At 37.0% G+C, this 16,405-nt stretch overlaps 2 long non-coding RNA genes across 2 annotated transcripts in view; one reads left to right on the top strand and one right to left on the bottom strand.

Moving 5' to 3' along the window:
- Nucleotides 1-2,316: 2,316 nt before the first annotated feature.
- LOC125169851 (uncharacterized) lies at nt 2,317-3,099 on the bottom strand. The gene is made up of 2 exons (XR_007153810.1): nt 2,961-3,099; nt 2,317-2,677 (listed from the first exon to the last, which is right to left on the bottom strand). It is a non-coding gene; the product is annotated as an uncharacterized LOC125169851 (long non-coding RNA).
- Nucleotides 3,099-16,405, top strand: part of LOC125169850 (uncharacterized) — a 54,938-nt gene continuing 41,631 nt past the window's right edge. Inside the window, exon 1 of the long non-coding RNA XR_007153809.1 lies at nt 3,099-3,394. This is a non-coding gene — a long non-coding RNA (uncharacterized LOC125169850). The remainder of the gene's footprint in view (nt 3,395-16,405) is intronic.

Here is a 16,405-nt window from a genome sequence, read left to right as displayed (position 1 = left end):
TTTTGAGGTGAAGAGTAGCACCAGCCCCATATTTCATAGATACAGTGATTAGGAATTACCCTTGCTTCAGGGTGCCTGGGTGGTTCAGCTGGCTAGGTGTTCACTCTTGGTTCCAGCTCAGGTCATGGTCTCATGGTTCGTGAGTTCGAGCCTTGCATGGGGCTCTGTACTGACAGGGAAGGGTCTGCTTGGGATTCTCTCTCTCTCCTCTTTCTGCCCCTTCCCAGCTCATGCTTTCTTGCTCTCAAAATAAATAACCTTAAAAAATTATATAAAAAAAGAATTATCCTTGCTCATACAATCAGCAAATGTATGTATATGTGTGCATTGGGGCTGGGGGCAGATGGGCAGGAAGAGTGGTGGTTGTGTGGATTCAGGCCAGAATTCAAACCCAGTTTTGGACTCCATAGCTTAAAACCATAACATGGGAACTGAAACATTCCTCCTATTTCACTCAGTGTAGTCCAGGAGGCAGTTGCCTGTAACATTATTTGCCAAAACTGGCATTGGCTTTGATGGGGTTTTGGAGTGGTGGGGGTCCAGAGCCAAGGGCCAAGAAAGAATTCTTGAGACGTCTTTGGTGCAAAAAGGTGATTTTATTAGAGCACGGGGACAGGACCCGTGGGCAGCAAGAACTGTACTGGGGTTGTGAAGAGTGACTGATCATATACTATGGAGTTGTGGGAGGTAAAGGCAAAAGGAGGCTTTCAAAAGGCCTTCATATGCTAAAGAGGACTCATAAGATACTGGAGGCCTAGCTATTGTCAAGCTAAGATTGCTTTTTTCTCTAGCAAATCATTAACATTATGATAGTAGGGGATTCCTGGAGAACTGTTATACTCTGTATTTGCCTCAAGTTTTTGTCAATGGGCTACAGGTTATAAAGAAAGTTAATGTTACCATTTCCTTCTTGCCTTTGTTCCCCACATCACTGTGGAGTGGAGGGTGATGTTGGGGCTCCAGGAAGCTGAGTCCATAGGTTTCTGGAGATCAGGCTATTGATAAGATTGCCTTTGTCTTGTCATTTACAAAGACATTTGTAAAATGATAGAGATTTCCTGTCCTGCATCTCTGTCAGTGAACCAATTGTTTTCTGCTTCTCTTAGCTTTAGGGCAGCTAGGAGTGCCTGAGGAATGTCACACATATCCCATGGGGGGGGGGGGGGGGCGGGTGTCAGCTTGCCTTATGCATCCTTATCAGAAGAACTGCATCATTCTTAGATCTCAAAGTTTATATCAAGGCTTCTTAGATGCTAGTAAGGTACAGTGAAAATAAAAGTTTCTAGAGCAGCAGACCTGGGATCAAGCCTTGTTTCTATCACTTTCTTTATAACCATACACTGAATTTCTTTTGAGCCTCTTTTATTTTTTTAAATGTTTGTTTATTTTGTGAGAGGGGGCGGGGGAGAAGGGGCAAGAGAAAGGGAGAGAGAGAATTCCAAGCAGGCTCCATGCTCAGTGTGAGGCAATACGGGGCTCAATCTCAGGATCATGAGATCATTACCTGACCCGAAATCAAGAGTCAGATGCTCAACAGACTGGGCCACCCAGGCACCTCTGAGCCTTTTTTAATATATAAAAGAGGTATACTCCTCTCTGCCTTACAGGACTCATAAAAATTCAGTGTAATGATTTACATGAAGGCACTCAGTAAAATGAAAGAAGATGACTTTATACAATTGCTAGTTTTTATTATAAGAGTAAAGAAAAAAAAGAAAGATAGAAAGAAAAGAAAAGAGACTTTATGTGTTCTCACATTAGAACAGGTGAGGCCAACAGAGCAACAGACCAAAATGGGCACCCTTCCTGTGCCAGTGCAGGTGGCCCCAAGGTGCAGACCCATCTAACCTCAGGAAGGAAGAAAGACTGATTGGGGTCGTAGTGTATATAGGAGACATTAGAAGCTCTGTTAAGTTCAAGCCAGCCATGACTTGAACCCAAATCTTAAGACTCCACTTTAAAATAGGGCATTTTAAATGAAGTTCTGTTTTCAAAGGACTTTTTAATACTTAAAATTTTGAAAATCAAAGGAAATTAAGCAAAGTAAGAAACCCAGAGGATGGCAGATAAAGCGAAGTGGGACAAAAAGACTATTATGACCATTAAAAAACATAGGACCGACAAGGTTGGGCAGATATGTAAATACTTAAGATTGACAAAGTGGTAGAGAAGTAGGAGTGTTATGAAAGAGGAAAACAGCAATTCTAACCTTAGAGATAAGAAAGGCGTGGAGAACTGTTGTCAGGCAGAAAGAGATGCTAAAATAATAAAATAAGCCACAAAGCACAATATACAACATTGAGGAAAGACACTGTATAACTGAACACAATGTGGCTTTTTACTACTGCGGAAACATTAGGTGGCAGAAAAGTGAAATCGTTTAAAGAAATTTTTCAAAGTTTCTTTCCAGAGGTGGCAAACGGCGAAATAGTAAAAATATTAAAGTATAAGCATATTAAGAGGAAAAAAAAAAAAAGAAAGAAAGAAAGCCAAAACCCGATAACTGGTGACATTTAAAATACCGCCTCCCAAACAACGGGACTGTAACTTGTAGAGGAGTCCAAGTTTGCAGAAACGTCCCCAAGGATGAACCGCGGACATCGCACATCAAACTTTCTCTTGTGGCCATCTGCAGGAACAAAGCGCCCATCTCACTGGGGGTGAGAGCGGCGAGACCCTGGTGCAAGACAGACGCTCAGCAAAGGCTTCCCCCCACTCCAGATCGGACTTCTCCCCAGACCCCGCCCACCCGCCTCCCAGACCAGGTCTGCCACTGCAAGTCCAGCCCCCGACCCCTCAAGGCAGCCCTCCCAGTCCCGCATCCCTCGCTCAGTCCCGCAGGCCGCCGCCCCCAACACGGAGCTTCATTCATTGACCCGGGCCGAGGGGCAGGCGAGCGAAACGAGCTCGAGCAACGGGTGTGTGAGGCTCCAGGCGGGGATACCGGGGCGAGTGCTTACTCTGGGTGTCCGTTAAGGAGATCATGGCTGCAGCGGTGAGGGGAACGGCTACTGCACCCTCCAAGAGCCCAGGGGACAAAGCAACGCGGAAAAAAAATTAATTAATTAATAAAAAACCGGTAGGCAGCCAAGGGTACAGCCCGAGCATCTACAGAACACTCGAGCCACAAGTGTGGCTCCCCACAAGAGCTTCAAGACTGCTTCCCATTGGCGAAACCCTCTCAATAGCAACCAATCATCCATAGTCTTGTTCGGTGATACAAATGGTGGCCACACCCCTTCACCAATTAGAGAAGAGTGTTACTTGCAATTGGTTGAGGAGACCAAACCTGAGGGCGAATGCTCCCAGCTGGAGAAAAAGGGAAGCTTGGTAGGGGGAGGTTTTCTTTGGAGAGCGGCTGAAAGCCTACAGTTCCTGAGCTGTGCTCTTTGAGGTCGGAGACCTAAGAAGCAGGGGGTGGGGGTGTGGGTGGAGGGGCTGGAGGGTGGAAGGGGTGGAGGGTGGATGGGTGGGAGAGGATCTGGGGTAATTCGGGTTTGAAAGGGCTAATCTTTTCTTTCTTCTTACTGAGGGCGAGGGCGGTCTATCGCGGATCACTTCCTTTCACCAATATACTGTGCAGGAGAGAAAAGGGCATTCGTTAATCCTCGCCCATCTCTAGTGGAACTCGGGCCTTTAGGGGCACCTTGGACTTTCTACTCCTTTTTATCTCCAACCTTTCCCATGCAGGAAGTTTGGTTTCCAAAGTCTGTTTATTGGCAACCACCATTTATTGTGAACGGTACAGGGGCCACTCAGGCATAGTGGAGGATTGCTGTCGTCTTTAAGAAGCAGTTGGTGGGGAGAGGAGGAGTGTGTTTCTGATTTAGCCTGTAGTACCTCAAGGGTATTTACTCCAACATAAATGACTGGCTGTGACCCCATACAACATTTACTGTGGCTGCTGTCGAAGTTCAAACATAGCAGAAAACCAATGAATCATTGATGTAGCAATTAGTAAAGTTTGTTGAGCATCCACCAAAGAACAGCTGGGGAACCAGGAGCACTCAAGCCAAAACAGAATTAGGCGCAGGGCTATGTTGTTACAAAGCAGCTTGGGAAGTAAGAAGTCTAAGGATTTTTTTTTTTTTTTTTTTACAGTGATAAGAATATTTACATTTTCTTAAGTGATAGGGAATTGGTTAGTTGTTACCTCATATCAACTTTGGGAAACAGTTTAAGTTGTGCTTATGATTTCCACGGGCGTAAACAAGTAATTATCCAGGTGAAGTTAGTCTTACAAAATAAGCTAAATTAAGCTTTGTATGACAAAACTGGTTTGTCTGCCAGGGAAGTTTCAAGGCTGGTCTCTGTTGGTTTTTTATTTTAACAATTCACCCCTTTTGATTATTTTCTCATGTACCCAGTCTGAAGAACCACATATTTGTTGTTGCCATTCGTTGAATAATCAGCCTGAGGGCCATGTAGTCACCGTCTTCATCATTTATGTGTTTATTGTTTATTTCCTCTGGTAATCTGATCCTGATGGATACCATTTGGCATATGAGTGGCTGCTGGCAGGCATTTAAGAACCCTTAGGAGTAGACAACATATTAAAGAAGTATATATGATGACCTAAGGAGAACCATAGCCAAAGACTGAAAAATTCCCCAGAGCAGATTCCCAGGTGTCAAGATTTAACCAACTAAATAAATCAAATGGATTGCAATTGTTAAAAAGTTATTTACAAAAGCATAACATGATGTATTAACAGTCACATCCTCATGATGACTTAGGACTGGATGAACATGAGGATGTTTTATTTTAGGAGGCAGTGTTGCAGATGAACTTCCACCCCAATTAGGCCTCTTTATGATGTGAGCAGTCAGGTAATTTAATAAAAAGTATTTCTGTGGAAACGAACGAGAAACAAAGGTTAATAGTTCAAGGAAATTACAAATTCACTGAGTTTGGAGGGCAGCCAGTTGAGAAAATTTATAAATATTGGGTTCAAAGCATCTTCAGATGGAGTGAGGGCAAGAGTGGCAATTGACAGATTTTCCTGGTTTGCGGTTTGAATGTCTCTGGTATCTTGCTGCGTGACCACAGAGCAACAGACACAACGACTGGCCTCACATGAGCTGTTTTGGTGGTTTCTCTGAAGTTTATATTCAGTTGTCCAGCTTTACCTTGCATGGCTTTGAGAAAAGGGCAACTTTATTTCCATAGTGATTCCAGGTGAGAAGAGTGGGAGGAAACTGGAAATGTTAGTTTGGAGAGTTCTAGTCAAGTATTGGAGGAAACTAGAAGAATTCAGGATCCAGTTCATTTTGTGAGAAAACAAAACCTCAAGGACAATTAACAGCACTTGAATCTGATATCCACAGAGGTGTACTACTGAAACATTGTTCTCTTTAAAATTGTTCTTATTTTTATCAAAAATAACCATGGTAACACTAGCTTGTTTGCAAATTAAGTCTAGTTTCAAAAATTTGGCCTGATTATTTACGTAAGTGCAGCAAGAATAGTGACTGACCATATAGGCTCTTTTAAATCTGCTCTGCTGGAATGGAACTTTTCATAAGGAATCTTAGATTGAACTTTTCAAGTCTTTTTAGGTTAAGAAGCTAACATTAGGACGTTTCTAATTGTGTCCTAATACAAAGAGAAGAGTCAGTTGAGCTTATGTAAATACATGTATTGTCATGAAAAATAAAGATATTCAATATGAATTTCTGAATTCTGGAGGGATCAGGGAGGGAGAAAAATATACATGTTTCAACCTTTGTTTACAAAATTATATTTTACTGAAGTGCTGCTGTAAGCTATAGGTAGCTTAGAAGAGAGGAGAAAACAGGACCCTTTAAATCTGGACAACAAAACATGTAAGAACCAGCAGTGTTTTAAATGAAGTCATAAAAAAATTATAATCATCGTCTCATCAGTTCAGTCTCTTATAATTCTTGTTTTGCTTCAGCTTAGGTCAGCAGCTTTACGTATCAGTTTGAAATTCTTACCCATTCAGTGTTATGATCTTAAAGTTATGACAAACCTGTACTTGTCAGTCTTTTCCATGAATTTCCTTGTAAATGAAGCACTTTTATAGGAACACTTTTGTGAGAGATCAGAGTAAAACAATCACTGCCAGAGAGTGAAAAAAGATTAAAAAATAGCCATGGTTAAAGATCTGGTGAGAGTTCATACACATACATACACATGCACACGTGCACACATGCAATTGAGAAATAAAATTGGTTATTTTTATGATATGATATTTTAAGATAAAAGTTGAAATTATGACTAGAATTATGACTATGACAGGAAATGTCAGGTATTTAGGAATTTCAAATAATTTTTGAATTATTTAATATATCCTATATAAAAATTATGATCTAAGGTAAAACATTATTTGACAGTGTTTCCCATGCAATTTAATATATCAAGTAAGTCTACATAAATTAACCTTCCTCTTTTTACTTTATTTAGAAGTCGATTTGGGGAAGTTTGTTTAAAATGTCAAAAGATTTAAAACATTTGGTCAAATAGGATCATAGGTCACTCTGAAATAATACTTAGGTACCCATTCAACCAGAATAACAATTAAAAGATTCCAAAGGCAAATATAAAAGTCTACATAGTTATAAAAAATTGAGCTCTTGTAATAGAGAAGACTCAGTTTTTCTAAGTAATCCGAGATGTGATGAAGAATTACACAAAATTATTTTCATAAGACCCAGATCTTTGTTTCATAAATAGATTACCTTAAAGGTACAGAAAAAGTTTTATTTATAATTTCTTAGGAAGAACTGATCAATACTCAAAACAAAACAAAACTTTGTCCTTTTAACAGAAAACCAAATTCTAATTTTGTACCAGTATACTTTTGATGTTAGCACTTTTTTTTTTTAAAACTTAAATCCATTTCACTTGTAGCTAGACCATACATAAAATTCTTTTCTCAAGATTTCCGGTTTTGCCCCATCTTTTTTTTTTTTTTTTTTCTTTTCCTCATTCTGGAACAATTTTTTTTTTTTCAACGTTTATTTATTTTTGGGACAGAGAGAGACAGAGCATGAACGGGGGAGGGGCAGAGAGAGAGGGAGACACAGAATCGGAAACAGGCTCCAGGCTCTGAGCCATCAGCCCCGAGCCCTACGCGGGGCTCGAACTCACGGACCGCGAGATCGTGACCTGGCTGAAGTCGGACGCTTAACCGACTGCGCCACCCAGGCGCCCCAGGAACAATTATTTTACTTTAGGATGAAATCGCTTTATTTGTTTCCCTTACCAAACACCACCACCGCCACTACTAACAAAAACCCATGTCCTTCATTTCTTTCCTTGTCCAAAAAACACATTCTATTTTCCTTTCCTACTTTTCATATAAAGTCGTTATCTTTCTCCTGTATTATTTCTATTAGCTTTAAATTACATCTATTAATTAGGATTTTTAATGCTTATAATCTTGAATTCCTAGTAAAAACTAAGAAGTAAGCAATTGTGGACTGGCAAATTTATAAATACACAATTATAAAAACTTTTTAGAGATACGTTTTTTGTTTTTTTTAGATACTTTTTTTATAGTATGTTTATTAGTGTGGCAAAGGACATAGTTATTAACAGACCCAAGTATCGTCTATCTGTAAAAATTAAAAAGGCCAAAAGTTGGGGTTGGAGGCTAGGGTAAAACAATGTTGGCAGGTGCTAATAGAAAGAATATAGTGATTTCTCATAAGTGAAAGGATAGTTGCCATAGCTTGAATTTATTGGAAGAGTTTTCCTAGACGATGAAGAACTAGATTTAGGTTACCTTGTAGCAGATGATACAAATGGAGACAAATAAAACATAACTAAGAACCTTGCATAGTAGTGCAAGGGAGGTGCTTAATAAAAACCATTCACTCTGAGGTAGATTTGAGGCAGTGTAGTAGTACTGAGGGACTGCCGTGATGGGAACCAATTCAGAGAGCTGACTTAAATTTATTGAAATGGCATTTCCAAAACACTGATTTGCTCAGGTCAGTTTTAGTTGTAACTCAGATGTGATAAAAAGTACATTGAATCACATAGCTTAAATACACAAATTAAATACACAATTAAATACACAATTATAAAACTTTTTAGAGATATGTTTTTAACTTTTTTTAGTTCTTATTAGCTTCAGGGAAAAATTATTAGTTGAGGTTGTATGTCTTTAGTAATTCTCTTATATCTGCTGATTCCTCATTTTAACAAAAAGAGCAATGCCCAAGCTCCAAACTCCCAGCAGGCAAAAAATATCATTGGTTACATTTATCATTTATTACAATTATAGTTGTGGTTACTTTTTACTTATAGCAAGTGACTGTTTTGTTTTGTTTTTTCCTCATTTCTGGTAGTGATGTATAGTTTTATTTCATTAGGAGTTTAAATAAAGTTAGTTTCCTTAAATAAAATATTAGCAATACTACAATACAGAAAAAAAAAAGAAAGCCCAAAGTAGATAAACTTATGTTTAACGTTTAATGATTCAGTATATTTATTAACTCATTGGGAAATAATTTAGATAGTCAACAAATATTCATTATTTAATTTAACTTGGTCTGTACTTTTCTGTATGGGAAATAGGTTCAAGAATTCCTACACTTACATTAATGGATTATAAAGGCTTAGGGCAGAAAGCTGCCCACAGGGCTAAAGCACCCAAGGTTAGCTAGCTAGAATAGTAACCGGTTATCCTTAAAGCTGCATGCTCCATCAATCTTAAACTTTTAAAGATAACTGCTAATTAGTTGTATTGCCTACAGGATACTACTTTCCATCTGGTGACGCCAATATATTATTGTGCTTTGATCACAATTTCAAAAGCCACTTGCCCCCCCCCCCCCGACTCTTTGCTTCCACAAATTAATGACTACTATCTGATTGTTTCTTTCTGCACATTCACCACGTCTGTAGTCTTGAGAGGTCAATACATATGGAGATGAAAGGAGACAGAAATCTCTGTTTGGGGCTGGTGTATCCTTCTAGATATTAGCCTCTCTCGTTTTCATTTCTGCATTTGCTCTCTTACCAGACCAGAGAGAATTTAGGATTCCTGATAGGTGACATTTCTGTTATTTACATTTATTTAAATTATTTGTTTTTAACAGTTAAGCTTGGATTAAACATTAAACACCTAACCATCAGGGTGCCTGGGTGGCTTAGTCGGTTGAGCATCCGACTTCGGCTCAGGTCATGATCTCATGGTTCATGAGTTCGAGCCCCGTGTCGGGCTCTGTGCTGACAGCGCGGAGCCTGGAGCCTGCTTCAGAGTCTGTGTCCCCCTCTCTCTCTGCCCCACCCCTGCTTGTGTTCTGTCTCTGTCTTTCAAAAATGACTAAACATTAAAAAAGAAAAAAAAAAAAAAACAACACCTAACCATCATCCTAAGTTATTTTTCTTGTTGGCAAATTTTGAAGACATGCTTGCTTTTATTAAGCCAACAAACTTAAACTAGGTTTTACTTATCAAAAGTTATATCAGGTCAGGTGAACTTGAAAACATTTGGGTTAGTTTTTATATTTCTGAGGGTTTCAAGAGTACTTCATTTATAAGGACTTATTTTTTCTATAAGCCAATTAAATAGCTCCTTATGCGTTAGTTATGGCAATACCATCTGGAGTTAGAAAACTATCACACATCTATAACACGTATAGATAGACAAACATATAGACAGAGGCAAACAGATCTTATAACTTTTGTTTAAAAAAAATTAGGCATGAGCTGATAGCCATAATAATGCAAAACTCATTAGTTTATAAAAGAATAGTTGGATCCAAATTGTGTTTCTGGCAGATGGGCTAATTTGAGGCTACCTGCTCAGATAGCAAAGCAAAGTTTGTTTGTTTGCAAGCTGTAAGGATCTTTGAGAAGCTTCTGCTTATCAAAGAATGCATTCCATTGTCTCTGAGAGGTTTGAAATCCTCTCTTGTCAAAGGCACAGCTTAAGATACACTTCAAGTTAAAGTTGCCCTACAGTGACCACTACAATTCTATAAGTTCACCCATTTTCCAAAAAGGCACAAAATCCTGGTCCATAGACCAACGAGGTAGAACACATCTTTGCCTTTAGATTCCCTAAGAGTTCATTTGAGGGGCTCTGTTTTCTAAAAGCTGTTCTCAAACACAGGGAACCATGTGTTTCCCCGCCCTCTTCCCTTTGGAATAGAGTAAGATGATTTAGGTAAATAAGCTTCAACAAACAAAATGCAGGTATGCAAATTAAAGTCAGCTCAAAATGGAGAGAACAGAGCTCAGATATGAGAGAGACTTACCTTCAAACTCTAGAGTAAATGAGAAAGCACTGAACTCAGTAGACTCTGGGTTCCATCACCATAGGGGCCTTAGTTGAGGAGGAAGGGGAGGTAAAGGGGTATTTTCTTTGGATCCCATTTTGACACCACAAACTGTCAAAAGTTTAGAAATAACAGAGGTAAAACTAATGAATCATTGAAGTAGTAATTAGTGAAAGTTTATTGTGCACACACCAAAAAGACAGTTTGCAAACCAGGAGCTTTCAAACCAAAACATGGAAGGAAGCTCAGGTATATTGTTAGAAAGTGGTTTATATAGTGAGAAATTCCTGCCCTCAAGCGTCTTCTACTTGTTCATATGTATGTACTACTAAGTTTTAGTCGTTCACAGGTATTTGAAGTTCCTTAATTTTGCACCATATGTTTCCCCCACTTCTGACCTTTTCATGTTTTTGTCTGAAATCTAATCCCTCCATAGAATAGGAGTTCCTCTTTTAAGATTGAATTGTAACTCTTTAAAGCAAGTATTGAATGAAACGTTGAATGATTAATTTGAGTATTTATGTGGATGGATTTTGCCTAATCTGGACATTTGAATCTGTTATTTATAAGATAGGTTTTGCCATCTCAATTTTACAGACAAGGAAAGAGGTGAAGAGGAACAGGTTAAGTTTGCTAAGATCATACAATAATTTCTTGCTAAAATTCAATACAGTTGAGTTAATAAAAAAAAGCCTGAAAGCTTTGGTCTTTTTTGCTAATCATTTTGTATGTGGTGTTTAAGTGTCATTGGTGTTATACTTGTTTATGTGATTTTGGACACTTCTCTGAAATCTGTAGAATTCTCAGTAAAAATTAGTGTGGGAATAACCATGTAGTCATTTTATTTATTTATTTATTTATTTATTTATTTATTTTATATATGAAATTTATTGTCAAATTGGTTTCCATACAACACCCAGTGCTCATCCCAAAAGGTGCCCTCTTCAGTACCCATCACCCACCCTCTCCTCCCTCCCACCCCCCATCAACCCTCAGTTTGTTCTCAGTTTTTAACAGTCTTTTATGCTTTGGCTCTCTCCCACTCTAACCTCTTTTTTTTTTCCTTCCCCTCCCCCATGGGTTCCTGTCAAGCTTCTCAGGATCCACATAAGAGTGAAACCATATGGTATCTGTCTTTCTCTGTATGGCTTATTTCACTTAGCATCACACTCTCCAGTTCCATCCACCTTGCTACAAAAGGCCATATTTCATTTTTTCTCATTGCCACGTAGTATTCCATTGTGTATATAAACCACAATTTCTTTATCCATTCATCAGTTGATGGACATTTAGGCTCTTTCCATACTTTGGCTATTGTTGAGAGTGCTGCTATGAACATTGGGGTACAAGTGCCCCTACGCATCAGCACTCCTGTATCCCTTGGATAAATTCCTAGCAGTGCTATTGCTGGGTCATAGGGTAGGTCTATTTTTAATTTTCTGAGGGACCTCCACACTGCTTTCCAGAGCGGCTGCACCAATTTGCATTCCCACCAACAGTGCAAGACCATGTAGTCATTTTAAAAGTCATTATAATATATGGTTTACTTTCTAACATTTTTTTGTGCTTAATAGTGACAAATTATCATTGGTTAGGTTTAAAAAATATTTTAAACTACGGTTTAAAAATCTTGCTATAATTTTTCTTTCATTTTTATAAAGAAGTTTGAATCTCCAATTCAATTTTAGAATGGCATCCATTTCAAGTTAGTGGAAATGATTACATTGTATAGTATATTCTGTTTTATTTCTAATTGCTCTTTGAAAAAAAATTTTTTTTTCTCTGTACTCTCAACTTTGCTGTGAACCTTAAACTGCTCTAAGAGGAAAGTCTTAATAAAAATAAAGAAAGATAAATTATAAAAATATTTGTTTTGGTGTGCCTGGGTGGCTCAGAGTTAAGTGTCCGATTATTGATTTCAGCTTAGGTTATGATCTCATGGTTTGTGAGTTCCAGCCCTGCATCAGACTCTGTGCTAGTAGTGTGGGGCCTGCTTGGGATTCTCTCCTTCTCCTTCTTTCTCTTTCTCTGCCTCTCCTGCACTCTCTCTCTCAAAATAAATAAATACACTTAAAAAATGTGAAATATATACTTGTTTTTAAAAATTCTGAGTTTTGTTTTGTTTTGTTTTTTTATTGTGGTAAAACATATATACCAAAATGTACCATTTTAACTAATTTTAAGTATATAGTACAATGGCAGCAATTCACATTATTGTGTAACCATCACTAGTATCCATCTCCAGAACTTTTTCATCATTCCAAACTGAATTTCTGTACCTATTATACAGTAATGCTCCCTTATTCCCTTTCCTCCAGTTGCTGGTAACACTACTCATATTCTGTCCATATGAAGTTGACTACTCTAGGTACCTCATATAAGTGGACTCATGCAATATTTGTCCTTTTGTTTCTGGCTTATTTCCCTTAGCATGATGTCTCTGAGCTTCATCCATTTTGTGATAGGTATCTTTTTAAGGCTGAATAACATTGCGTTGTATGTATATACCGCCTTTTGTTTATCAATTTGTCAGGTACATTTGGGTTGTTTTATCTTGTGGCAGTTGTGTATGACGCTCCTATAAACATTGGAGTACAAATGTTTTTGAGCCTCTGCTTTCAGTTCTTTTGGATATATACCTGGAAGTAGAATTGCTGAATCACTTGGTATTTCTGTGTTTAAATTTTCAAGAACTGTCATATTATTTTCCATACTCACTGTTTCATTTTTTATTCCCCCAAGCAATGCATAAGAGTTCCAAGGAATGATATGTTTTTTGATAGAATTCTAGGAACCTAAGAAATCATAAAGTAGAAAACATAAGTCACTCCTAGTCTCACTACTCAGATTAATATCATAATATAAAGATGTATTATTTTTCCACAAACATTTTAGTTTGCAAAGAGTTTTTATTATGTTTTTTTATTTGTCATTGACATATAATTAACATATAATGATATTATTTCCAGGATTGCAACATGATAACTATAGTCACTACGTATCACCATATGTTGTTATAATATTATTTATATTCCCTATGCTGTACTTTTCATCTCCAGGACTTATTTTACAGCTGGAGATTTGTACCTCTTAATCCCACTCCACCTATTTCACCATTTCCTCCACCTCTCCACCTTCCTCCCCTCTGCCAACCACCGGTTTGTTCTCTGTATTTCTTTTCTTTTTTTTTTAACATTTCACCTATAAGTGAAATCATATGGTATTTGTCTTTCTCTGACTTATTTCACTTAGCATAATACCCTTTATATATATCAGTGTTATTGCAAATGGCAAGAGCTCATTCTTTTTTATGATTAATATTCCATTGCACATGTATATCACATCTTATCCATTCATCTGTCATTGGACACGGGTTGCTTTCCTATCTTGGCTATTGTAAATAATGCTGCAGTGAACATAGGGGGCATATATCTTTTTGAATCAACAATTTCATTTTCTTCATACCCAGAAGTAGAATTGCTGGATTATAAGGTATTTCTTTTTTTTAATTTTCTGAGGAATCTCCATACTGTTTTTCATAGTGGCTGTACCATTTTACATTCTCACCAAGAGTGCACCAAGGGTCTTTTTCTCCATATCTTTGCCAACACTTGTTATTTCTTGTGTTTTTGATACTAGCTATTTGGACTAATGTGAGGTGATACTCCATTGTTGTTTTGATTTGCATATCTTTGGATGATTTGTGATGTTACACGTCTTTTCATATGTCTGTTTGCCCTTCTGTCTTCTTTGGGAAAATGTCTATTGAGGTGTTCTGCCCATGTTGTAATTGGAGTGTTTGTTTTTTGGTGTTGAGTTATATAAGCTTTTTATGTATTTTGGATATTAATCCCTTATCAAATTTATCATTTGCACATATCTTCTATCCACTAGGTTGTCATTTTGTTTTATTGATGGTTTCCACTGCTGTGCAAAAGCATTTTATTTTGATGTAATTAGCATTTTTAATTTACATTTCCATTTTTTTCCTTACCTAAGAAGATATATCCTTAATTAGGTTGTTAAGGGCAATGTCCAAGAGATCACTGCCTATGTTTTCTTTGAGGATTTTTGTGGTATCAGGGCTCACACTTCATTCTTAATCCATTTTGAGTTTGTTTTAGTATTTGGTGTAAGAAAGTGGTCCAGTTTCATTCTTCCTCATGTATCTGCCCAGTTTTCCTAACCATTTATTGAAAAGACTATCTTTTCTCCATTGTATATACTTGCTTCATTTCTCGTAAATTAACCGTATAGATGTGGATTTATTTCTGGGCTCTCTATTGTGTTCCATTGATCAGTGTGTCTGTTTTGGGGCCAGTACCATACTGTTTTGGTTACTGAAGTTTTAGAATATATCTTGAAATCTGAGATTGTAATAACTCCAGTTTTGTTTCTTCTTTGTCAAGATTGCTATTTGAAGTCTTCTGTGGTTCCATACAAATTTTAGGATTATTTGCCCTAGTTTTATGAAAAATGCCATTAGAATTTTGATAGGGATTTCACTAAATCTGTAGATTGCTGTGGACATTATAAACATTTTAACAATGTCACTTCTTTTAGTCTGTGGGCGGAGAATATTCCCATTTATTTGTGTTTTCTTCAATTTCTTTTAGCAGTGTCCTGTAGTTTACAAGTCTTTCACTTTTTTTTGGTTAGGTTTATTCCTAGGTATTTTATTCTTTTTGGTACAGTTGTTAATGGAATTGTTTTTATAATTTTTCTTCTACTTCATTATTAGTGTATATAATTGCAACATGTCTATATATTAATTTTGTATCCTGCAACTTTATTGTTCTAATAGTTTTTCAGTAGAGTCTTTAGAGTTTTCTATATATAGTATAGAAATCTACAAATAGTGACAGTTCTACTTCTTTACCAATATGGATGGGTTTTTTTTTGTCTGGTTGTTGCACCTAGGACTCCCAACTGTGTTGAATAAGTGGTGAGAGTGAACATTCTTGTCTTTTCCTAATCTTAGAATAAAAGCTTTCAGTTTTTCATCATGTGTATGATGTTAGCTGTGGGTTTTTCATGTATGGCTTTTATTATGTTCAGGTATGTTCCCTCTAACCCTAATTTGTTGAGAATTTTTATCCTGAATGGAAATTGTATTTTATCAAATGCTTTTTCTCCATCTATTAAATTGAGAATATGATTTTATTTTTCCTCTTGGTGATGTGATGTATCGTATTGATTGATTTGCAAATAATTGAACCACCCTTGCCTCTCTGGAGTAAATCCCACTAGATCTTGGTGAATGATTTTTTGTTTTTTAGTGTATTGTGAAATTTGGTGTGCTAATATTTTATTGTGGGTTTTTGCATCTATGTTTATCAGAGATATTGACCTGTGGTTCTCTTTGTAGTGTCTTTATCTGGTTTTGGTATCAGGGTAATGCTGGCTTCATGGAATGAATTTGGAAGTTTTCCATCCTTTTCTTCTTTTTGAAATAGTTTGAGAAGAATAGGTATTAACTCTTCTTTAAATTTTTGTAAGAATTCATCTGTGAAGTCATCTGGTGCTAAACTTTTGTTTGCTGGGAGTTTTTTGATTAACTGATTCAATTTCATTGCTGGTTATCATTCTGTTCAAATTTTCTGTTTCTTCCTGATTCAGTTTTGGGATGTTATTGGTCTGTTTCTATTTCTTCCTGATACAGTTTTGGAAGTTGTATGTTTCTAATAATTTATCCATTTCTTCTAGGCTATCAAATTTGTTGGCATATAATTTTTCATAATAGTGAATGATTGTTTTGATATATTGTTGAATGTGCTTTGCTAATATTGAGAATTTTTCATCTGCATTTATCAGGAATATTGGCCTGTAGTTGTGTGTGTGTGTGTGTGTGTGTGTGTGTGTGTGTGTGTGTGTGTTTTTCTGTGGTATCTGTCTGGATAATTCTAGGAAATTTTTCATCTAGATTGTCCTATTTGTTGGCATATGTTTTCATAGTAGTCTCATAATCTTTTGTATATCTGTGGTATCAGTTATTTACCTTTCATTTCTGAATTTATTTGGTTCTCTCTCTTTTATCTTGATGAGTTTGACTAAAGGTTTATCAAGTGTTTTTTTATGTTTTCAAAGAACCAGCTCATGGAAACCACATTTTACTGAATTTCTTTTCTTTTTCCTTTCTTTTCCTTTTT

This window comes from Prionailurus viverrinus, chromosome B4, assembly GCF_022837055.1.
Source record: "Prionailurus viverrinus isolate Anna chromosome B4, UM_Priviv_1.0, whole genome shotgun sequence".
NCBI classification, from domain to species: domain Eukaryota; kingdom Metazoa; phylum Chordata; class Mammalia; order Carnivora; family Felidae; genus Prionailurus; species Prionailurus viverrinus.
Note: the sequence above shows the minus strand (reverse complement) of the source record. Positions and strands in the feature narration are given on the sequence as shown.